The sequence below is a fragment of the Grus americana genome, chromosome 2, assembly GCF_028858705.1.
Source record: "Grus americana isolate bGruAme1 chromosome 2, bGruAme1.mat, whole genome shotgun sequence".
Taxonomy (NCBI): Eukaryota; Metazoa; Chordata; class Aves; order Gruiformes; family Gruidae; genus Grus; species Grus americana.
The window spans coordinates 10927723-10950594 of record NC_072853.1 but is presented as its reverse complement, the minus strand read 5'-3'; the positions used below and the strand labels follow the sequence as shown (position 1 = coordinate 10950594).

The 22872-nt window shown below is 39.5% G+C and overlaps 1 long non-coding RNA gene across 1 annotated transcript; it reads left to right on the top strand.

Annotated features, from left to right (window-relative positions):
• The first annotated feature begins 20 nt into the window (after positions 1–20).
• Positions 21–21202, top strand: LOC129203167 (uncharacterized). The gene is made up of 4 exons (XR_008575933.1): positions 21–160; positions 1636–1778; positions 18591–18686; positions 19208–21202. It is a non-coding gene; the product is annotated as an uncharacterized LOC129203167 (long non-coding RNA).
• Positions 21203–22872: the final 1670 nt, after the last annotated feature.

Here is a 22872-nt window from a genome sequence, read left to right as displayed (position 1 = left end):
TGTTTTCATGACAGGTTTGGAAGAGAAATGAACACACAAGTTTCAAATAACTTATAGAAGTGAAGAAGGAACATTCACACAGATCACGTTCTAGTGATGACACCCTGGATGACGTCTGGAGGATACCAGGTGCCAAATACAGTGATGGGAGAAAGTGGAGGTAAAGACAGCCCGTTGGCTGACTTCATTTTGTTTCTTGCCACTCATGCAAAGCCACTGATCCCTGCTTGCTCATGACAATGTCATTTTTCATCATTTGGAAGTGACTGTTGATGGCTACTCTTATGGACAGGATAGTGTATAAAGCAGATCACAGCACGGATTTTGTAATGACAGTTCTGGAGGTGTTTTTACAGTGAGTAAAATTGCACGTGGTATGAATGCTCTCCTGTTTGTTTTTTTTTTTTTTTCTGAACTTTTTATGTGACTATCCAAAGACATTCTCAGCTGAGTTTGCTTCATTAGGCTAATTTACAACTTTTTTTTTAGTGAACTCTAAATTGTTAGCTCATTTTTTGAGGAGGATGGACATTCCTTCCTACTTTTAATTCATCCCATGCAGCTATTGAGCAACAAGGGCAGTGTTAATTTATGAGTGGACATTGGAACCTGAAATAACAAGTGTAAAGAGAGAAGAGACTTTCAAAGCATGAAATTAAAACCTTTGGGCTACAACTTAACTTACTACTTGTTTTTCTCATTTTGATGCCATCAATACTTTTGTTCTACTCTTGACGTGATCTGTTTCACAGGACATGATTTGAGGCCTTTTTGCTCTTTGTTTTCATGTGATATATGGGGCATTTCTTATTAGTTTGTATATAATCCATGCTTTGTCTGTTCTTACTCAGACGTGTGCTATTAATTGTCTTTATGAGAGCTATAAACATTTCTCAGATATTTAGCTGTGGTTCCCCTTTAACTTGCGCAAGAATCAGATCTGAGTAAATAGAAAATGTAAATTTCTGAGGAAGCTTAATAGCCAGCAATCTTCTGCCTCTGCACTAAACAGGCTCTGGGCGCTGGCATGCTCATTGACTAGCAGTCATCGAAGCTGATCGCTTTTCCTGGTAGTTTTGACCTGGGCCGGCCAACGATCTGCCAGACAGTGCCGGGCCTCAGTGTGTGTGACAGGACAGGGCAGGATGGGACTGGACAAGGGCTGTTCACACGATGGACCAAGCCATACTGTTCACATTCTCTGAAGGGGAAGAGCGGTGAGCCATATGAATCAAAGTTTCTCCGCCTGCCACACAGGACAGAGAAGTAGTGCAGGATATTTTGTTCTTTTAATAAGTAGTAAGAGTAAATACAAAGAGTAAAGAAGGAAACAGGAGGACAAGGTGTAAGAGATAGTGAGAAGGAATTCACTCTGGGAAATAACTCCTAACCTACTTTTATTAACTTTGGTGAAAGAGGAAAATCTGAAGAGAATTACAAATTTCTTCACGATCTCTTGTTCTTAAATGTACTTGAAGTTGTCAAGGTCTAGAAAGGATGCTTAGGGGTTAGAAAGAACTGCCAGGAGATCTTATTTCTGCTACCATTCGAAAAATAAGACCCTGACAACTTGTTTCTCTTGTAAGTACATATAGTGGCAGCATTTTACCCTATTCTTTTTTGTCTTCCACATAGATTGTCCTTTTGAAGTACAGACATTTTGCTGGCACTGGACTCCACAGCAGCAACTGCTCTGAGCTATTGCAAAATCATGAAATGATGATCTGAAAACGTTCCTGTTATTTAAAATATTTCTCAAGTGCCAAGCATCTCAGAGGGTGAGTATGAGACAAAACCATGATCAAAAAAGTGTGAAGGGATGTTACTGCTTGAAAATTTGCTTTCTCGGCTTTCTGTAGTATAACCAGGTTCCACTACTCCCAAGTCAAAAATGCTGTAGCTACATAAGAAAGCTCAAAGGTGCTATAAACTCATTCTGCTGGTTCAGATCTATTAAAAATGTTCTCTCTGCACCAAATTTAACATTTGCTGGAAGAGGCATCATCTATCCCTACAACGGGCATAAAACCATAAAACCAGTATAAATCCTGCAGTTTTCCCTGCAGTGAGTTCAACAATCATGAACCCACTCCAATCGAGATCAGAATTGATGTTTGAGCTATAAGGGACAACAAACGTGTTATTCGCAATCAGAGAACTATGGCGTGAGTGGCAACTGGGTTTGTCAATGCTTTTCAAACAATAGTTAGGACTTCCATTTCTACAAGAGGAAATCCAGGGATTCAGATGATCACATGACAAGCATGAATATTAAATACCAAATTGAAAAATCTGACTAGAAAGTGATTAAGCATGTTGCCTGTCTCCATTTCTCAATGTTCACCTCCAGGCACAAACAGCATTGCTTTTCAAAAGTCTAGATGCTTTTCACAAGATGCTCAATCTACAAATCACACAGTTCTGAGGGGTCTAAGGTCGAACTCTCCAGGTTGTTAGTCACTGGAGTTTAAAATCATATACAAGCTACTGATACAAAACAAGACAAACTAGTATGACCAATGTCTTGCTATAGCCCTGTTTTGTCTTATAAATTGTAGACAGCACACATAAGAGAACTCAAGAAATAAAGGAAATTTTACATATTGGACGGAGCCATGCCAAAGGATACAATTTTGTTCTTAACTAAGAAATCTTTATGGCCTTGACTTACTGCTCTTTGTGTCAAGCTAAACTCTGATCTCTGTTATACCATGTTCAACAGAGATCCCTCCAAGTTCTCTAAACACAGTGTACCTTGCTCAATCGATGCACTATCAACCTGTTAAAAAAAGTGCAAATGGAATCTGATTGAATTCTTGGAATTGGTAATAGAAAACAGAAAATATTGATGTCTAGTTAAAAACCATGAAGTATTGGTATATGAACGGCAGGATATTTTTTCCAAAAAGGTGTTTTGATATTTCAGTAGGAAAAGGTTTCAACAATAATGACTGATACAGTCAGAAAGAGCAGGAAGTTGTGGATAAATCTTTTGTCCTTTTTTGGACCGCTCACTTTGCCAGGTTTGCACAGATCTGACAGCCTTCAAAAGCTCTAGAACTCTACAAAAGTCTCCTAACGTAAAGGAATGAGACAAAGGAGATGGGCTAGCTCCAATGAGTCTCAACACACTATCAATGCAGAACATGATCAGGCTTGCCCCTTAGTCTCATATCCCCCACCATTCATAGAGGAAACCTGCTCATGTGCTTCAGTGCTCTCTTGGCACAAGCTCTTGGTTTGTCTTGGTGGTTGCGAGGGGGTCCAGGCTTGCTCAATGCTGTTGCACAAAGGCAAGCTCTTGTTCATGCAATCTGATAGAGTCAGATTGGCACAGGGCTAAATATGCTATGATTTGCTCTGTTGAACAGGTATACTGAGCAGACCTCTTCCCAAACACAGGTGAGATGCTCTGACCCTGAATTACAGCCAGGAACGTGGCTGGAAACATGGAGGTCATAGGGGTTTGTGTGCTTAACCCAGCTTTCAGGTCCTTTCTTCCCTTTGCAACAGTAATTAGTATCGCACGCGCTCTCCTTCTTCATTAGTATCAGAGCATAAAGGCAGAGGGAAATTAACCTGCCACAGGCATGGCCAAGAGAGGACACAAATTTGGTGAGGAGATCCCTGCCCTTAGTTTCAGGTAGGCACGGTTTGAGCCATGATCCTGATGACTAACACAAACTGTTAGCTATTTATCACTTTCAGTGTAAAGTTGAGGGAATTGTGTGTGAGAAGGCAGTGAGAAATTCCCACAGAAAACTTGGATTCAGTTTTTGTTGCTGCTTGTCACTTCCTGGTTGTATTGAAAGCACCATTTATTGTTATCCTGCCTGGGTGTCCATGAAAATGATTTGAGTCAGGGCCAGCAGTAAGCTGCTTTTTCTTGCCAGAGTCTTAAACTATGAAGGGCTCCACTGCAGAAATAATATTGTTAACTTTAAGCACTCAGAAGTTTTTAATCAAGGACCCTAAAATTGTGAGACAGGCTTAAAATCCAGAGATTATATTTCTAAATGATGGCTTATAATACTAAATAATTGTCTATTTTGTCTTCTGTTTTGTGAGACTGAAGAATACATTTGATTGACATTTTATAGCTTTTCCCTGCAACCATGCACCCTAGAATGTTGAGACTCCTGTACATTTAAATTCCAGAATTTGAGACTTAAAGAGGAAATTTTAAAAAATGAACTTTTCATAAGGGTTTCTTGCACCATAGAGATTAAAAAAGGTTTTTTTCAGCTCCTCTATCATTGTTAAGGAATTATGTTGGAAGCACTTCTTAAAATTGCATAATTTAAAAACTAATTTATTTTGTTAAATGCAAGTATCCTGAAAAATCTTACTTGTAAGGAGTAACATAGAGAGTAACACTTCCATAAGAGTGAGAAAGGAAAAGACAATGATGTTGCTGCTGAAACAATCTGAAGAAAATAGCCAGTTACTAACCACAAGAGCTCTTCTCTATGAGCAGATTGTTTTTCTTTAACCTTTTAGAGATTTCTTTTATCAGTTTGGGCAAGATAGAAAATGTTCTTGTAAGGGTGCCAGAACTCACCATAGCAATTCTAGATGTACCAAATAAAATGTTTTATGTCAGGCAAATACAGGCTGAAACACTGGATCCAAATTATTTGTGGATTAAGGAAAAAGTTAGACACATTTGCTTACTCCCAGCTGGTTGCAACCTCTGTTATCAAGCAGAGCAGAGACCAAATGCGACCAGCATCAAGCTTGAAGAAACTCAATATCTGAGCCTGACTTTCCTCTAAGTCTCAGGACCCTTTTGCTTAGACATATTTCAAACGATTAAATCATTCTCATCAAAGACCTAAGAGCACCCTTTGACTTACAGAAGAATATTCTTCAATAACACTGTAGTGAGGCAAGCTCCCACAAACATTTCCAAAACCTTAGAACTGGTGAAACGGCCCATACTTCATGCAAGTTTTTTCCTACACTTCTATCTCTGTTGTAAAATACATTTCATAGAAAGAAACTGTATTTATAGTTTCGGGTACAAAGAGAAGGTGACTCATACCTAAAATAATGGCTCCCTCCTCAGCGTAGTGTTTTCTTGTGGTTATTAGGGTAGCCTCAGAAAGGCAGACTGAGAAAAAGCAACCAAAGATGAAGGCAAATGAATTGACTAATGAAACCAGCATCATGGTCAGTTTTCTGGTCTACAAAACACTTTCTGACCTCCTGGTCTCGTTAGAGATGATTGTTTAAAGGTCCATCAAGGCATGCATGGAGAGCACTCAGAATAAATACCCCTGCTTGTTTTGTAAAGGCATATCCTTGTTGCTGTAAACCCAGCAATGAATTATAGAGCACACCCGTGATTTGTAAGTGTGGGTGCAGGTTACTTAAGCAGAAGCAAAGCACAGCGAATGGCCCTGATGCTCTGTCTAGTATGAGGAACTCATTTTTATAAGCTCACATGTTCAGATTTAAAGTGATTAACTTATCCGCAGAAATCTAAAACTTGTTAGCCCGTGTTTGATGGGGAAAAGGGAGTCATTCTTAAAATATGGCAAAATACGTATCGAGTGTGTGAGTCGCGTGTGTGCACACATATGTGTGTCAGCTACTGCCCTCTGCTGCACAAAACCAGATCTTCCCAGCAGCTGAACAACCATCAACCTTAGATAAACTACAACGTGCTCGTGCTTCTGAAGCTGGAGAAATTACTTCCCTCCTGCCAGCGAGATATTCACAGAGTCAGTGTACTTTGCTGTGAGCCTACCATGAAACTTCGATCGGGCTATAGTCTTCCTGCAGTGGTCTAGAGCAGTTCTTCTGCTCTGGAGCCTGGTGAGTGTGCAGATCTCCTCAGCTTGAGCCACAACTGGTCTGTACTTAAGCCATCTTCACTATCACCTCAGCAGTAGGCAGAGACTCTGAATCTGAATCTACATATGAATCTTGGAAACTGTGGTGGTAACTGCTGTCTCAAAATCTTTAGAAAGTTAGCATCAACGGAAAGTTTAAGCTTATGAGGTTCCTCACTTTCTACCCGCAAGCCAAGAAGGAGAATTTCCTTCTGCCACCACTGGGGAAGTTGTGCCGGCCCCTGTGCTCAGCCTTTGCCAGACCATGGGTTTGGTCTTTCGTCAGTCACTTCCCCACGCAGCAGGGAACAGCAAGACATGAACCTCATCACCTCCTTAGAGACAGAGGGAGAAGGAACGTCCTGTCTCGCTGGAGGTCGCTGCAAGGGAAATGGCTGTCATCCTTGAAGAGCTGCCTGAAGGGCTCAATATTTCTGTGTCCGAGGAGGGTTTTGTGAAGAATGACTGAGTGAACTGAGAATTCTGCAAGTTAAGAACAAAACATATCTTCTATTAAATTTCTGTGTTTGGCAATATTTGAGGACAGAAAGCATAGACAGACAGCATAGGACAGATTCTGCAGAGAACTGAGGGGTTTGGATACAGGAAAAGATTTTTTAACCTAACCTTTGTTCAGTTCAGATTCAGGATCTCTGCCTACAGATAAGGTGGTGGTGAAGATGGGTTAAGTACAGGTAAGTTTTGGCTTAGGCTGTGAAGAGCCATGCAGTCTCCAGACTCCAGGCCAGCAGAAGATCTTGTGGTCTGCTCCTGCTGCTCATTCACACATCTGCAAGAGATTACAGCCCTTGCAGACCTGCCAGCCAATCTGCTCCTCCGAATGCACCCTAACCTAACTCAGCTGCAGATGAGTTCAGCTAGCTGAAGCTGTTTAAAACAGATTTTGCTGGCCTGGTTCATTCTGATTCAGGTAACTTAAATAAGGAAATTTGTTGTGAGTAGCAAGCTGGAGCTGTCAAAAGAGCAGTGAAAAGTATCAAGGGTGCTAGGCTGAAGAGTGTGAAATCACAAAGTGCAATCACAAAAGGACATATATTCAAGACCCAAAGACTGTTATGATTAAAAAAGCTCCTAATCTTGTCTTTTCTGAAAGATTTAAATTTGCATGTATATTTGTGGAAGTGTGCACATACGGTAAGAATATGTACACAAGCCATGTGCCTGGACAAATGAGGGATTATGGAAAATTAATAAGAAAATGAAATTACCGACAACCACACCTTGTCAAAACTTCCACATTGGAAGACTTTTTCTCTTAGGAAATTGTTATTTAAGACTTTGCAAATAGAATTATCACATATTTATCTTGCACGTACTTTTATTCCTTCCACCTGTTCTCCCTTCAAATTATTTATAACTGCGGCATCTGGAATTCTGAATTGATTTGAGCTGTCTTAATGTGGTCTGGTGATATGAATAAGATGTAATGGTACAATGCCATGTTTTCTTGTACGTTTTCCAGTATGTGGTTAAAACAGACTGGGACAGTCAAATACAGAAAAACCAGGAAAGTATCATGGCTGTGTGCGCATACTGAATTACTGATGACACAGGCAGTATGAAACTCTACTTAAAAGCCACGGTTAACCAGGACCTTGCAAGTGACAGATCATTGCTTTTAAAGGACTGAACATCTTTGGCTAATAATATTTCTGTCATTTTAAATTCACCAATTACTCTGCCAATCATTCACATCTCCCCTTCATTATTCTTCCAATCTTATCAGTGTTTTTACTATATCCATGAGAGTAGCCAGTCCTGGCTACAGCCTCTAAAGGCACGCTCAGGACCTACCCCGATCATCTGAGAAAAAATTAACACCTCTTTTTCATGGTTGGAAGCCGGGTCTGGAATGACCACTGCATAAATATGATTGCTAAACATGTGACTAGGCAGGGCGACTTTTGATTGCACAGAGCCTTCTCTGGCCAGCACTCCAAAACCCACTGCACCTTTTTCTTGCACATCTGGCTGCTGAGAAAGCCTGTGTACAAATTGTGCTCTTTTGCTGCTGTTCCACTTTTCGGCAGGGACAGTCATGTTACACTTGCTCAGTGACCAAAGGGAAGACATTTTTGCATGAGCATCCTAAGCAGAAAGCGGCTGCTTTGTGCCAATATGAGTTTAAGGCACGTATAAAATATGAAGGAAGCTTGTCAACTCAGATTAACTTTGCAGACACCTCTTCTTCATCCCATGTTGCGAAGGAAGGAAAAGAGTCTGGAAAAAAGAGCATTTCTGTGAATACGTGGCCTTGGCTGTGTGCGATCAACATTATTGTTCATTGACTACCAAAAATGAAAAAACAGAGCAAGAAAAGTTGCTTCATTACAGTTCAAGTTACGAAGTGCAGTTCAAGGGGAGGTAGGTCCTTACAGATACTCCCTTCAAACATACAGATGCAAAAAATAGACTCTAAAAATAACAAAGTGAGATTATATAAACAATTTCAACACCCAGCTCATACACACTATTAAAAGAATATGTTCTCAATGGCAGCAGCTCAAATAAATCACTTCTGAGGTTGTAGTAGTAGTTTAGAGCCTGAATCTCTCCTCTGATTTAAGAGAAGCTAGAGTGAGAGTGGTTTTTTTCAAGTAATTGTGGACTTTGTGCTAATGTAGGGGTTTATAAGTTTCTGGCAGAAGTAAATTGTGGGGATGAACACTATCTCTTTGTGGAAAATTGCCCAGCAGACTGGAGCGTCTAACAATCTAATATAGAGTTAATAAAACCTGTATAGAAAAACAGGAGGGATGATACTGGGGTTGCTGTGGTATTATTTTTAAAGGCTGTGTGAGGGTCTGTGAAATATCTTGTGTAAATAAGTTCTTAGTCATTTTTAGAGCAGTTATAGGATGTACTAAGTACATTGACACTTTGTAATTATGGAGATATTTAAGGGAACTTTTTAAATTCTGGTGAGATGTGCAAAAACTTGGTTTTCATTTTCTCTTTAGCAGCATTTGGCATCTTACCTGTGTCTTTAGGAACTCTTTTCCCTTTGTGCCACTGAGTCTCTGATTTATCACAAACACTGACATATCATTACTTCATGGGAAAATAACTGTATTGTGTCTGCTGGAAAGTCAAGTGCTGGTTACTGTTTTATCTTTAAAATGAAAAAGAATTTGATAAATAATTAGGGCAAAAATATTTTTATTATAGCAACATGTGCTGTTGGCTATTTTGCGTATTTATTAGTCTATATTTCTACATATCTCCTTTTTTGTGCTTTGAGAATGTCCATCAGAAGCATCCTTCACTGAGCTGTGTTCATAAAAGTCACCTCTCACCTTATTGCTTACGTATCTTTGAACCTACCATATTTCTACTCTATATAATACTCCTTCCCAGTAAAAATAAACCTCTTAGAATTCTGCCCTACATTCATGTTTGATATTTTGGGGTTTTCAATGAGATTGAACTTCATTCAACATTGCATTGCACATCGCGTAACTATTTCCCTCTGTGGAAATCAAAATAAAGTTAGAATAAAATGTTACCATGTTGATTCTGTAGCATTACAGGACTGCATCAAAATAGTTCTAAGTGACCACACACAGCGCAGTGAAGCAGGAGAGGTAGCCAAATACTTGTAGCGGTTCAGTATTTCCTAGTAATATGCTGGGACACTAGCTTCTATTGTCTACGAAGGAATTGTGTCACCTATTGAATAAAATGATGGCTTGCATTTGTTTATTGCTTGTCATGTAGAATTAGAGGGTGCATTAATCTGCCTGTTGATGTAATTTTGGTGTTCTTTTGCGTACCACTGAAATGCAGCCACCTCTGGGGAGATGCGTGGCAGCTGTGAATAGCTTAGGGCATTGCAACAGTGTGGGAACCAAGTGAAGAACTGTGATTTAGTGGCAACCTGGATTTTTTAACAGTTACTGCTCAATAAGTTCTTTGAAATGGTGACTTTACTGCCAGTTTCAGCAGCTGCTGGCCTCATACTCCCATAAGGAGAAAATTAGAAATACCTAATTCCTTCTTGATGTTTTGTTGTTGCTGCTGCTTCAATAAAACAGCTGGTTATTTTTGTTTGGTTGGGGTTTTTTTATGGAATTAAAGACATAATAACAATAAAATATTTAGGAAACTTTTCTTAACTACTAAGCTGACCCACACTTCATAGATATTTATCCTGTTTGCTGCCTACAACACTCTTATGCAGTTAGTCTGCTGCTTCTCTTTTGCTGCAAGTTTCATCTCTCACTGTTTCCACAAAACCAGATTCTGTATGTTTCTCACACTAAATCCTTTCTTACTTCTTCAGTTTACTGTGGTTGATGTCAACAGTCACAAACTGCTCAATCTGCTAATCAACCTGAGCAGCTGGAAATTGATATATCGTGATAAAAGTCAATGGAAAACATTATTTTCACACACACACACAAAAAAGAAGTTTCAGGCAAAACCATCATGATCTGACCCCTTGTAGTAAAAACATTTTCAACAAGCACAATGTGTCATGTTATATACCGTAATAACAGTTAAATGTAGCCATTTGATCTATCTATTGTAAAAGAGAGGTATTCAAAGGGCTAGACCTGCCAAGAACTAGATTTTGGATGTTCTGCCATGGGGTGGAGTCCAGAGAATTGCAGGAGGTGCCTGTGCTCACCTATTCAACACCCAGGAAAGCTGGTGACAGGGAAAAGGATTCAGAAAAGCTAGGATGCCAAGGGGAGAGCCCCCTGAATGAATATTTGATGGGTTTTTTAATATCCATTGAGTTTTTGAATATTTATTGGAAAGGTGCAGTGCCCTTTTCCACAGGACTCTACGGTCGATCGATTTGGACTCCCTTCAGAGAGCACCACAACTTCCAAGCTGTAAGTCCACCTTCCCTCATTCAGAAAAGTGAGTTTAATCAAGGTCTAACTCTTCACCAGAATACACTTGAGTGCAGTCTCATTCTCTTCAGAGACCCATTATTATTAGAGAAAAATGCAAAAAGTTCTACATTAAAAAAAAAAAAAAACAGACAGAAAATAGCAGTCCAAGACTTCAATCTCTATGCAGAATTAATTAATAACCTGCGGCACATTAAAATATTCAGAAAAGTAAATTCCTACCACATCTATAAGGAAAGGAACTATAATTTTCTGAGTTTTATGGGTGAAGAAATCAAGACATATTTTAGTTTATATGTCTCACTTAGCAAAAATTTTAAATGTCATGAGTAGCACTAAATCCTAGAAATACTTCCTAAATTTCAACTCTGCTGCTTTGGGATAATGGTCTGTGCTAATAATTTTTAATAATTTTGTTTGAAGAAACATTTTCTGTGCATTTACTGATTCTCAGCATAATAGTATTAAAGAGAAATTGTCTGCAATTAAAACAAAGTTAAAAAATAAAAGGTTTCTTATCAATTTTAAAATCAATTATAATACTCAGTATGAAACTAAAATAAGATGAGACTAAGATGATGCCTTTCACTTTTCATTGGTTCTAGTTGCTGATCAGAATAGTTCAATCTAAGCTCCAGACAATTAGATTTGAAGTCAGTTCATCCTCCTGTAAGGGAAGAAATCACAGTGGCCAATTTAGAAGCCAGAATGTTGCTGCAAGTAATCATTGTCTGATGCAAATCAAATAATAGTTACTGCTTAAACATGCTGCTTTAAATCTATATAGAGGATACACTTCTTAAGCAGCATTGTTTTCACACAGTCTCAACACGTATGTTGCACGAGCACCAGAAAAGCAGAAATAACAAGACTATGAAGAAAACTATGTAGCAGTAGATTATTGTCACTTAAGGCTTTGGTCATTTTTACAGCCTTATTACTCTGACAAATTCCTAGCATAGTTATGGTTTTCAAAAAAAATAAAGAAAAAAAAAAAAAAAGAGGAGAGGAGAGCTTTTGGATATGTTAGTTCAGTTTGGCTGTAAAATGCCAATTAATGTTAATTTTACAGTCAGTGCCAGCATCATACGGCTGTCCCAAAATTGCTGTCCTCCTTCTAGGGAGACAGCCTTCTGCAGCAATGAAGCTTCGCAAGGGAACTGAACCTAGTCTGCAGCTTCATGGTCTCCTTCAGCTACTGTGGGGTCTGTAGTAGAAAGCTATGCTTCTGGGCAAAACACAGCATCCTAAAATTAAGAGTTCAGAGGAAACTGCTTATCTAATGGATCGCACCGTGCCTTTCGCCTCAGTGTAGGAAAAAGTACATTTGGTTACTGTATTTCCCAGGAGTAGTTAAATCAAAGGATGGGAGACGAGAACCAAAAATGACTACTCAGCATTTTTATTCTGTTTAATGGAGGACGTAACTTTGCCAATTCTGTTTGTGTATTTTGAAACAAAGGCGATCAAATAATAAACTTTTATTTCTTACACCTTCATTTTATTCTCCACAAAGCTGCTTTTGCACTGAGTTTTCAAAATATTCAAGTTCTATGAATGATTCCCATGGCTAGTTTCCTGATTAAATAGGGTATAATTGTTCCAGAGATTTACTTTGGGGAGAGTAGGTCATTACTGGAGTAGCAAAAGGGAGATAGCAGATTTATAAGAGGAACAATCTAAGTAGGCTGCCTACGCAGACTTTTCAATTCCTCCACAGCCTTTGGCATATAATATATATCCATTGGAAGAAATCCTGCTCCCACTGAACTCAGTGGGAGTTTACCAATAATTTCCATGGGGCTAACAATTTACCTACCGAATTTTGGAATGGATGTAAGGCATCACTCCTCAGGACACTGAGGAACCTCTAACTAGTAGAGTTAGGAAGGGAATGTTCCCTGTGGGCAAGTCATTTAGAGTATGGTAGAACTCCAGGCTCCATGCCCCAGTGTGGAGCCACGCAGAGAGACTGACTCCTGTCCTACTAGGATTACAGCATCTTACAACAGTGCTCCAACTCAACAGTCTCAGAGTACTAGTTCATGTCTTCCCAGTCTCTGAAAGTTTATCAAAGACTATTCTGGGCATGCTATGTCATCATTCCTTCAAAGACTGTTCACTCCAGAATTTCTTGCACCTTATCCTCATTTATCTAGGACTAGTCCCTTCTAAAGACAGGATATTAGCTAGGTGTACCACTAGTTTGGCTTTGTAAGATCATTCTCATAAATGTTTCATCAGTGTCATGTATGAAATGCAGGAAGCATTTCTGTCTCCGACACAAAGACAATGCAGCTACGGTCACAGAAAGTCACTGTCACAGCTGGGATTCTGTATTTCACTGATCTATACTAGATTTGCACATTTTTATCTAACCAACTGTCATCTCTGCACATTCCCCAGTTCTCCAGCATTTCCCTTCTGCTAAGTAGGTTGGAGGGTTTGGTTTGGTTTTTTTCCTTTTTGAATTGCATCATGTCCAGGATGGATTTCACCTACGTGTTCCCAGCGCATACATCTGATGACTCTAGGTCCTTCTCTGTTCCTTCCCCATCCTTCCTGGTGCTTGCAGCACCTCCTAATTTAGTAGTATCTTCAGATTTAACAAATGTGGTGTGTACTCCTTCTTCAAGATCATTAATAAGACTGTTGAATAATGCTGGGCCAAATTCTCATCCCTACAACACTTCCCCACAGCATGATGCATTGCTGTTTAAACTGTATCGCAGTGAGTGCTCCCTTGCTTTATACATCCCAGTGCTGAGGATGTGCCATAGTGTAAAATAATAGATAACAGCAGACTAGAACATTCTGATATCTTGGGCTTACTTAAGTTGTATTTCAGAGGTTTCCTTGTACCTTTGAAGCTTGAATTGCAGGTGTACAATATCTTAGTCGACAGGGGAGTCATATTAACGGGTTTGGCAGACCTTGGAAAGTACAGATTGAGCCCATTGTTTGACTTCAGGAGAATGCCTAATGTTTTATTAGCACTGCTGCTTCTTTTCAAGAGAAGTCAGTGGTCATTTGGGAGGTCTGATGAGAAATGTTTCATCAATGGAGGACCGGTGTTTCTGAGGAGGAACATTAAAATCATTTTGTACCCCAAAAAGTGATTTTTTTATAAGTATATCTCAAGTTATTCTAACTTGTACCTCCAGTCATAAAAGGCATGAGGTATGAGGAGATTGTCAGGATAATGACATCCCTTTCCTCCCTAGGCACCCCACTAATGTGTAAAGCTAAATAGCTGTTCCAAATAGTTGACTTTACCTGGGATTTCTCAGTAAGGTCAACCTCTTGTCAGATAGCTATTTTCTGATGGCAGCCTAACAGAGAAACTTAATGACCTCTATTTACTCCAAGTAGAAACCCATCAAAGGGACAATTAGCTAATTTTAAACATAAATTGGCTCCCTGGTGAGAAGCAAGCTTATAAATAATCCATTTCATTTGTTCACTGAACTAGACTGTCATGCAAGTGAAATTGCTGACTCCAAAGCAGACAAGCGATTTGAAATGTTTACATGAATGACTTCAAATTGGCAAACTTTTCTTGCCTTAAGTGCCCTGAGAGAAGGACTTAGGGGAAGAACCTACGGAAGCGGCTTCTTTTGCCACCGCTGATGTGCAGGCAGGTTGCAGGTGGGTTCAGCCCTGCTGAATCTACACCGTCCACTGGAGCAAAGCAGCCCAAGCTCTCTCCAGTGATTCCCTTAGCAGGCAGTCAATGGTGCAGACACAGCAACTAAGCTTTCCAGCTTGCATGCAAGTAACTTGGATGTTAGTACCACACATGGAGGGAAAAGCAGGTTCATGCTCCCAATTAGACTGTGTAGAATTGCAGTGTTTGCAAGAAAGCTGCACTGATTGCCTCTTGGTTTTCTTCGAGTGTTCCCATCACCATGGTACATGAGCACCTTTAGTCTTCACTACAATTATTTTTCCAGTATAAAACTGTTTCCTGAAAGAATGGAAATGCTGGTTTCTGACAGTGTCACCGTGCCTCAGTTTCCTAAGTAAGTGAGGTGTTTGGTGGGACTTACGTTTCCAGAAGAGCAAAGCAAGAAACAAAAGTCCATTTCTCAGGAGGCTGCCTTATGACACAAATTGGGGGCTTTCATTTTCTTTCCAAACCAACATCCCTGAGAAGCAGCATGTGCACTCAGTATGTCTTTCCAGTACTCATCGCGACGGTATTTCCACAATACTAACTTTGTTTAAGGGGTGAATGCAGAAGAATAGCCTGAAGGTATTTAAAAGACGTCAAATAGGGCAACAGAGAAAAGGAGAGACATTGCAGGCCAGTTTCCAGTCCCATGAGATATGAGGACTGTGAAAGTGTCTGATGAGACCCCAGTGCATTCTCAAGCAGAGAACAGGATGGAGCCTTCCTAGGTCAGATGGGGGGCTCAGGAGGGAAACTTTATAGCTGTCTTCACTCTGTTTGAATAGAGCTCTCCAGTTTGCTGTGCGAAATGTTATCAGACCAGAGATTAATTGCTTCTAAAGGCAGCCAAGTAACTGCTAGAGGCAATAAAAAAGGGAAGAAAGAAAAGATCCTTTAAGTAGAGTTTAATGACCTTCTCCTGCACGTTGTTTTACTTTGCCAGATTAATATATAGTCACTTGTATAAATGCAAGTGTGTGCGTGTGCTTGTGACTGTGTATGACTCTGCGTGTGTGGTGAGATTGTACTTGCACACCCGGTTTGCTCTCTTCTCTAATGCTGATTATCTTTGCTCAGAGGAACATGCCGTGATTAAATCAACTAATCTCATCTAAACTAATCTGAAAACAAGAGATACAACTGTTCCCACAGCTGGGAAACAAGAAGCCTCTATCCTGAGGTAGATTATCTGTGTTCAGTGGACTTTTGGGACCCTCATCATTCTTTGAAACAGGTGGCAGAAAAGTTCAAATTGTGACACTTTGCTTTGGTCTTTCACGCCTGCTAAGTGATAGGAAGGTCTGTTCATGCTGAAGATTTCTCACAGAAATGTAACCTTGATGAGATTTTATGGGGCCATATCTGACACATCAATGCATTTAGACATGATTTAGTAAACTTACGACTCAATCTATTTCAAAGTACTGAAGTATCATATCTTTTTCAGCTGTGAACACTGAAATCTTTCCAATAATCACATTGGAGGAGAAGGCACTAGGAAAACTCAACATGCAATTTTTTCCCCAGAGAGATCAAACATCTTACTTTCACCACAGCTTAATTGTCTACTGTCTCATTAAGTACTTATCTTTTTTTTTTTTTTTTTAATCCACAAAAGTGCATTCTGGGGAGAGGAATATCTGTCCTAAAATTGCTGGGATATTTCTAGTATGTACAGGTTAGCTTTTTCTTTCTTTCAATCTTTGTAAAATCTGAGTTGATAAATGCCATAACTGAAATTAATACTCATTCTTCAGAAGTTACAGATGTGGCAGAAGAAACCAATAAACACAATTAGTTCAGTCCTTACCCAAGTTACACCAACAAATACCAGACCTGCAGTTAATGGATTTACCTCCACTTAAAAACCATTTACAGACACAATCAAGCACAAGAAACAGTCACTGATTTTTTTTTTTCTTCCACTCAATCTCAGCATTGAGAAAAAAACAAGTCTGCTACAAAAGAGGCTAAGAATAGACCATAAAGTATGTTTGGTAGAAGAGGACTCATGCTCCCAGCATTTTGCGGAGAACCACAGCTGTGGGTCAGCACACATTCCCATAAAATGGTTATCAGATGCAAGTATGCAGTTTCCCAGCAGTACTCTGTGGTTCAGAGTTAGCAGCTAGCAATTCTCACCACACAACTGAAGTCATTTCCCTGGGTTTGCCCCAGTTTTTTAAACAAAATGAAACACACCACAAATTCTGGAAAGCTGAGAAGATAAGTCATGAAGCCAATGCTCAATTTGGGAAAACTAAAGAGGGAGAAATAATTTAAGGTATGCAAAAAAGGCATATAGCCACATTCTGTCTTTTAGTGTATCTTCATTCTGACAAAAGGAAAAGTTGTTTTCAGTTATTTTTTCACAGGCAGACCACACACCACCTTATTCCCAGCTTGCAAATTTTATCTCTTATTCCCACTCTGCAGGAAGGAATAACTGAGATATTCACATCAATGCCACAGGCTAGGGTCAAAGCAAGGATCATTGATGAGATGTTCCCAGAGTTTAGAATTGTCCCTGGTTTCAGTGGAAAGAAAACCCATCTCCTGTTTCCCTTTACTGGCTGATTTGATCATGCCTTTGAAGGATAACACTTCAAGAGTGCTGAGTGAAGATGACTGCCAGCTATATCATGTGGTTGTCTTGGACCCCTCCCAGGAGGTTGAATCTGAACTGAAATCAAATGCAAGTCCTTTCAAACTCGCTTTGATAAAATAATCATAAAATCATTTTGGTTGGAAAAGACCTTTAAGATCATCAAGTTCAACCATTAACCTAACACTACCATGTGTGTAAGCACCAGATCTACGCATCTTTTAAATACCTCCAGAGATGGTGACTCAACCAATTTCCTGGGCAGCCTGTTCCAATGACCGACAACCCTTTCGGTGAAAACATTTTTCCTAATATCCAATCTAAAACTCCCCTGGCGCAACTTGAGGCCATTTTGTCTCATCCTATCACTTGTTACTTGAGAGAAGAGACCAACACCCACCTTGCTACAACCTCCTTTCAGGTAGTTGTAGAATGTGGTCTCTAGATGGGAAACCAACCAGCTGAATCAACTAGTTCCGCTTATAATGATGGGAAAAAATGATAAAGGTTTTTAAAGATTCTGGTTGCAGTATGAATGAAGATACCCATTGCTTTCTTGCAAAGAGGCCACACTGCTTTGGGCATTCATTGGCACAGCCATCCCCAGTAAATGTCCATGCAGGGAATGTTAAAATTACAATTTCTGCTGTGTTACCTTCCAAAGGAGCTGCTTAGTCTATTTGTAGAATAGTGAATTAACTGTGAGTTACAGAGGCAAGAAAAGTAGGAAAATTAAATTTTGGCACCAGAAATGGCTAGTTCCTCCAGCTAGTCTTCCCTGACTGTATCTCTGGTCAACAAAGAGAGAACAGCATCTCTGGAAACCAGTTCAGGGCACCTAAATCAGACATCTGCTCAGAGCCACCTTCTAGAAGAGTCTCTGCTTTTATCCATTGACTATAGAGGGAAAAAAAACAGTTCTGTCTGGTGAAGTCAATACCTTCTGACTAGTAGTGCCACCTGAGACAAAGTCCCATGAAAAGTTTAGAGGATGAGATCACTCACAGCTCCATCTGTTCTTCCGTGTACCTTCTGTGCTTCACCCATCGGTGCACACAGATTCCACTTAGCGCTGGACCGTGAGGTCCCTGATGTTTACTGCGCTGGAGTGTTTGGATTCATTTACCAGATTTACCCTCCAGACCATTACAGAATATGGATGCTCTAGATTTCATTTTATTTCTTGATTGATATATTATTATTAAAATCTCATGGCATAGATCAAGATATAAAAAAATTACAATCTTTGAATTTGAAGATCATACAGGAAGGTTGTGAGACCTGATAAGAAAAAAAAGTAATTATTTTTATGATCTGACAAAGTATTTCCATATGCTAGAATATTTAAAAATGAGAGAATGTATTCTTTAAAAATGAGAGAAAATGAGAAACAGGGGGTTAGGAAGTAAAAATCTCACACTCTAATCCCAACCTTGAACCTGCTTTGTCACCAAAGGCACTCTTCATGTACTACCCTCATTTCCTAAAGAGATTCAGTAATAAACTATTATTATCTAGCTCCTAGGTAACATTTTTATCCATCAATCTCAACCTACATTACTAATGAAGCAGCATTATTTTTTGTTTTCCAGATTTGGGGCAGGGGCTGTGCAGAAAGAAGCAAAAGGACTTGTCCAACCTTCCCAGAAGATCAGGTTGGAACAGGACACCCTTCTCCTACATCTCAGGTTACTCCTATACCTGCTAACCCCCACTTTGCAAATTTCTCTCTTAACCATGGTGGGTTCTGAACTAAATTAATTAAAGTTTGAGGAGCCTACTGGTCCTGAGTTGAAAGAAATTATGTACACTAAGTGCATGGTAAATATTTTATGCATTGTCTCCATAAGACGCTAAAGATTGCTATATCATTGCTCAAAATACAAGTAAGAATTTACTTGACAGAAAAGAGAAAATGCTGTTTCATGTTTATTTTGTATAGCTGGTCAGCAAATGGATTTTCCAACCGAGGGGAAAAAGAAACAAGAGCATCTTACAGAATTCTTTTACAGAACAATATGTAAAAATGTATTTATTTGACATTAATGAAAACCTTTTATTCTGATAAACTGAAAATATTATCTCATAGGCAGACTTTTAATATGTCCTTTTAAAATAAGAAAATCCTCTTCTTCAGTATGCTTTTCTACTGATTTTAAAGGAAAAGTGAGTTTCCCAACTATTTTTTTCTCCACTCTTCCCATTTTAGATGCTTCTTGCTGTCCACCAAGGAGATGAAATAAACATATTGTGCCACTTGAGTCACTTGCAAATGAGGCCTTCACGCAATTCTGCAATCATGTTGTTGATTGAGAGGATTTACCCTCTGTCCTTATACTTGGGCACAGGGAGAGGAAACAAGTTCAAAACAAAACTAAAAAAGGTGTGTGAGAGCAATGCTGTTCATGGGGAGGATGTCTGAAGCGCTTGCATTCAGCTCTATCCTTCCCATGGAAGTCAATGGCTAAAAGCTGTCCAATGATCACGTTTTCTGAAGTATCTTGCTCATTTCCACCAGGAAATTTTGTCCCAGTGTAATCTGATAGTTTATAAAATTTATCAGAGATTTCTGGACAAATGGCAATCTGTTTAAAAGGCTGTGGTCCATCTGACTCAGCTGCTTTATAACTGTAAATAGCTACTTCTGCAACATGCAGACCAACTATCTTATGGGTAAGCATGAAAGCAGCCCCTTCACTGAGCTCTAGACTTGATGTTACACCATGCCAAAGTGTGCTGTATAGTGTTGTCAATCCACTTCCCTTCAGAAGTGACTTCATGTGCAGCAGAAGACCCACGACATTAATTCCTTGAGAACTTTAGTGCATCTGAAATACCAAGCTCAGACACATATCCCTGTCCAGCAGGTCTCAGAGTCCTGGGCAGATACAAAGCAGATTTACAGCTCTGTAGGCTTGCAGTGAGAATAGTTAGGCTGCTTCAAAGCTCTCTGGAGAACTTTACTTAAATATAACTTTTCTAATATTTCTGAAAATCCTGCAAACCATTATAGTAGTGGAAGAAAAGCTAACTAAAATATCTAGTGATGAAAACTTTTTCTACTGTTGCTGTTTCAAAAAGCATGAGAAAATTAATTTAGGTACAAAAAAAAACTACTGCTATCATAAATGTAAATGTTTACTCTGTAGTATGTGCTTTTAACTGCTCTAAACACTTCAGATCTGCCCTTTTACAACAGTTCATATATTATTGTTTCTATCTCTTCCGTATTTCTACAATAAGTAACCTAACCTTTTCTTATCAATGTATTGTAATGATTTACTTAGTTCTAGTTAATAAGATACTTTTGTTTATATTTGTATTTCAGGATTTTTTACTAATTTAGTTGCTATTTAACAGTAACAGTTATAAGTGGATCCAAGTACATTAATGCGGTTTTATCATAGAACCATAGAATCATTTGGGTTGGAAAAGACCTTTAAGATCATCAAGTCCAACTGTTAACCTAGCACTGCCAAGTCCAACCACTAAACCATGGCCTTGATATTGATGTCAGTGTAGCACTGATTCAAAAGTTATCAGAAGTAAGCTAAATGGAGGCTTTATGGAGCAGACTACTCAGTGGAGTGGCATTCTGACATCAGCAATGAATTTCCTTCCAGATCTGCTGAAGCAAAACTGCTACAATGGGAACCTCCAAGGTTTTTAGATGGAAATTCAGACATTTTCACAAAAATGATAATGGGTAAATCCCATCTGCCTAATCGTTCAGTTGGTATTCCTGTACATGTACATCATCTGGTTATCGAGTTTGCGTGTAGTCTATATTTCATTTTCAGTGTGTTATGCCAAATCACAGGTGGAAGAAGGCAAAATGCAACAAATATATTTAAACAAATATATTTAAACAAATCTCACATTTTCCTGTGACCTGACTTCTGACATTCAAATATTTGACTTTGACAACTCTGCCTTGCCTTTCCATTGGCATTTCCCACTTTTATCTTCTTGGACAAGGTATTAGGATGCTGAATCAGAAGAGACAGCTGTCAACACTGTAAGCAGCAAGGGGCAGAAGTGTAAGTTCCCATTTGCCACAAAGTGGAGATCTGTAGTACTGAGCTACTCAGACTGAGTTGTTTTCCCATGGGGTGCTCTGGCTAAGTGTCTGTAGTACGCTACCACTCTTTCATGTAATGGCTGCAAAAAAGCTCGTGGGCAAAAGTCAAGTGGTAAAAGAAAACTGAATTAAAAGCAGTCATTCAAGGTGGAAAGGAGCTAATATAGCCTGGATTTCAACAGCCCTTTCTGATAGCTAGTAAAATATGTTTGCCTTTCCCTCGATGGAGACACCAAGAGAATGACACTTTTTTATGCAACTGCTTACTTTTCTGAAGCTGGTTGGTACTTAACATTGCTTGAGATTTGTACTTCTTCATCAGATTTTCTTGAAATCAGACAAAGACAAGACCTCAACCGTTATTAGGAAAGGTCAGACGGACAGATAGACACACACATGCACAGAGAGTGTGATCAAACAAGCCTCATTTCCTTACAAGCCCGAGGTAAAAATAACATTTTGGAATTTCCACTGCCAGCATTTTGAGCACTTCTCATTACAGGATCAGGAATGAACCTTGGCACTGCTGACTAGAGTCATTTATTGTAGACAGTGGAATTATTGTTTACCCTCCAACGAAATGTTTCCTCCTTCTTCTGGGCCTCACATGAGAAGTGGGCAAATTGCTTAAGAGCAGAAATCTAAATCCCTCCATGGCTCCCAGAATCCCTCAATCTTCTGAGGAGTACTAAAGGAGTCATAGGTGAGGAATAATTGATTTGACATGCTTAATCTATTCCTTGTGCATGGATATGTGTGAGCATGTTGCAGTTTCCTCACATCAACCCATTGATTGTGGAAAGTTCACCTACCACAAGTCCAGAGAGAAAAATCTTGTCTGGGCTTGATAACAGCACGGAAACCTTCTGCAGGATGATCTACAATGAATTGACTGGTGGAGAAGGTGAATACAGAGCAATTAGTTTCTCTCCTAGTAAAGGAACTGAAGGTTCACAGTATAATGCACAGAGCAGCAGCACTGCTGCTAAAATAAACAAAGGGATAACCTTTTTCACACATATGGTACCTTCAAGATTGCAACATGTGTAACCATATAAAAATAAAAGACAATCATGATGTTTCCTTGGAACAGAAGGATATCACAGAAGGAAGTTAAGCACAGCAACTAGTTGCATCTTACTTCTTACTCCATATGACTTTCTTCTCCACCCCTGAGATCCACCATCCCCACGACATTTGTTCTTCTTCCCTGTAGCAGAGAGCCTCCAAGATGAAATGAAGGACTCTGACTCAGCAGCTGCTTTGGGAAGGAGGGATTTACACAAGGGCAGGATCACCTCTCTCTGGCCTGAGCCCTTTCTTGCATTGTATTCCTGCCTCTTATTTCTGAAAAATAGTTCTCTGTCCCCTTCCTGCTGGCTACACAACTTCACCATAGCCAGGGAAGGTGGCAACTACAGAGACACACAAGTTGCTCGTAAATAGCATCCAGCTATTTGACAGCAGGATGCAGTGGTTTCAACGACATCAGAAACAACGTGCTAAACTTCTCCAGCTGAATTCAAGCTGGAAGTTGTAGCCCATGCCTTGCAGTGGGGAAATATGAATTTATCACAGGCAAAGTGTGTGCTCATGGCAGAAAGCAGAGAGGAAAAACTCCCTTGCATACATCATCCCGGGGAAATATTTTTGCCAGAAAAGTACTATTGAGACACATCTGAAAGGTGTGTTTCTACAATTCAGCTGAACAATGGGTGAATTGTAATAGCAACTGTTCAGATGAAGGCCTAAAAAAATATAAATCAGCAACTTTAAAGATGGCCCAAATTAGT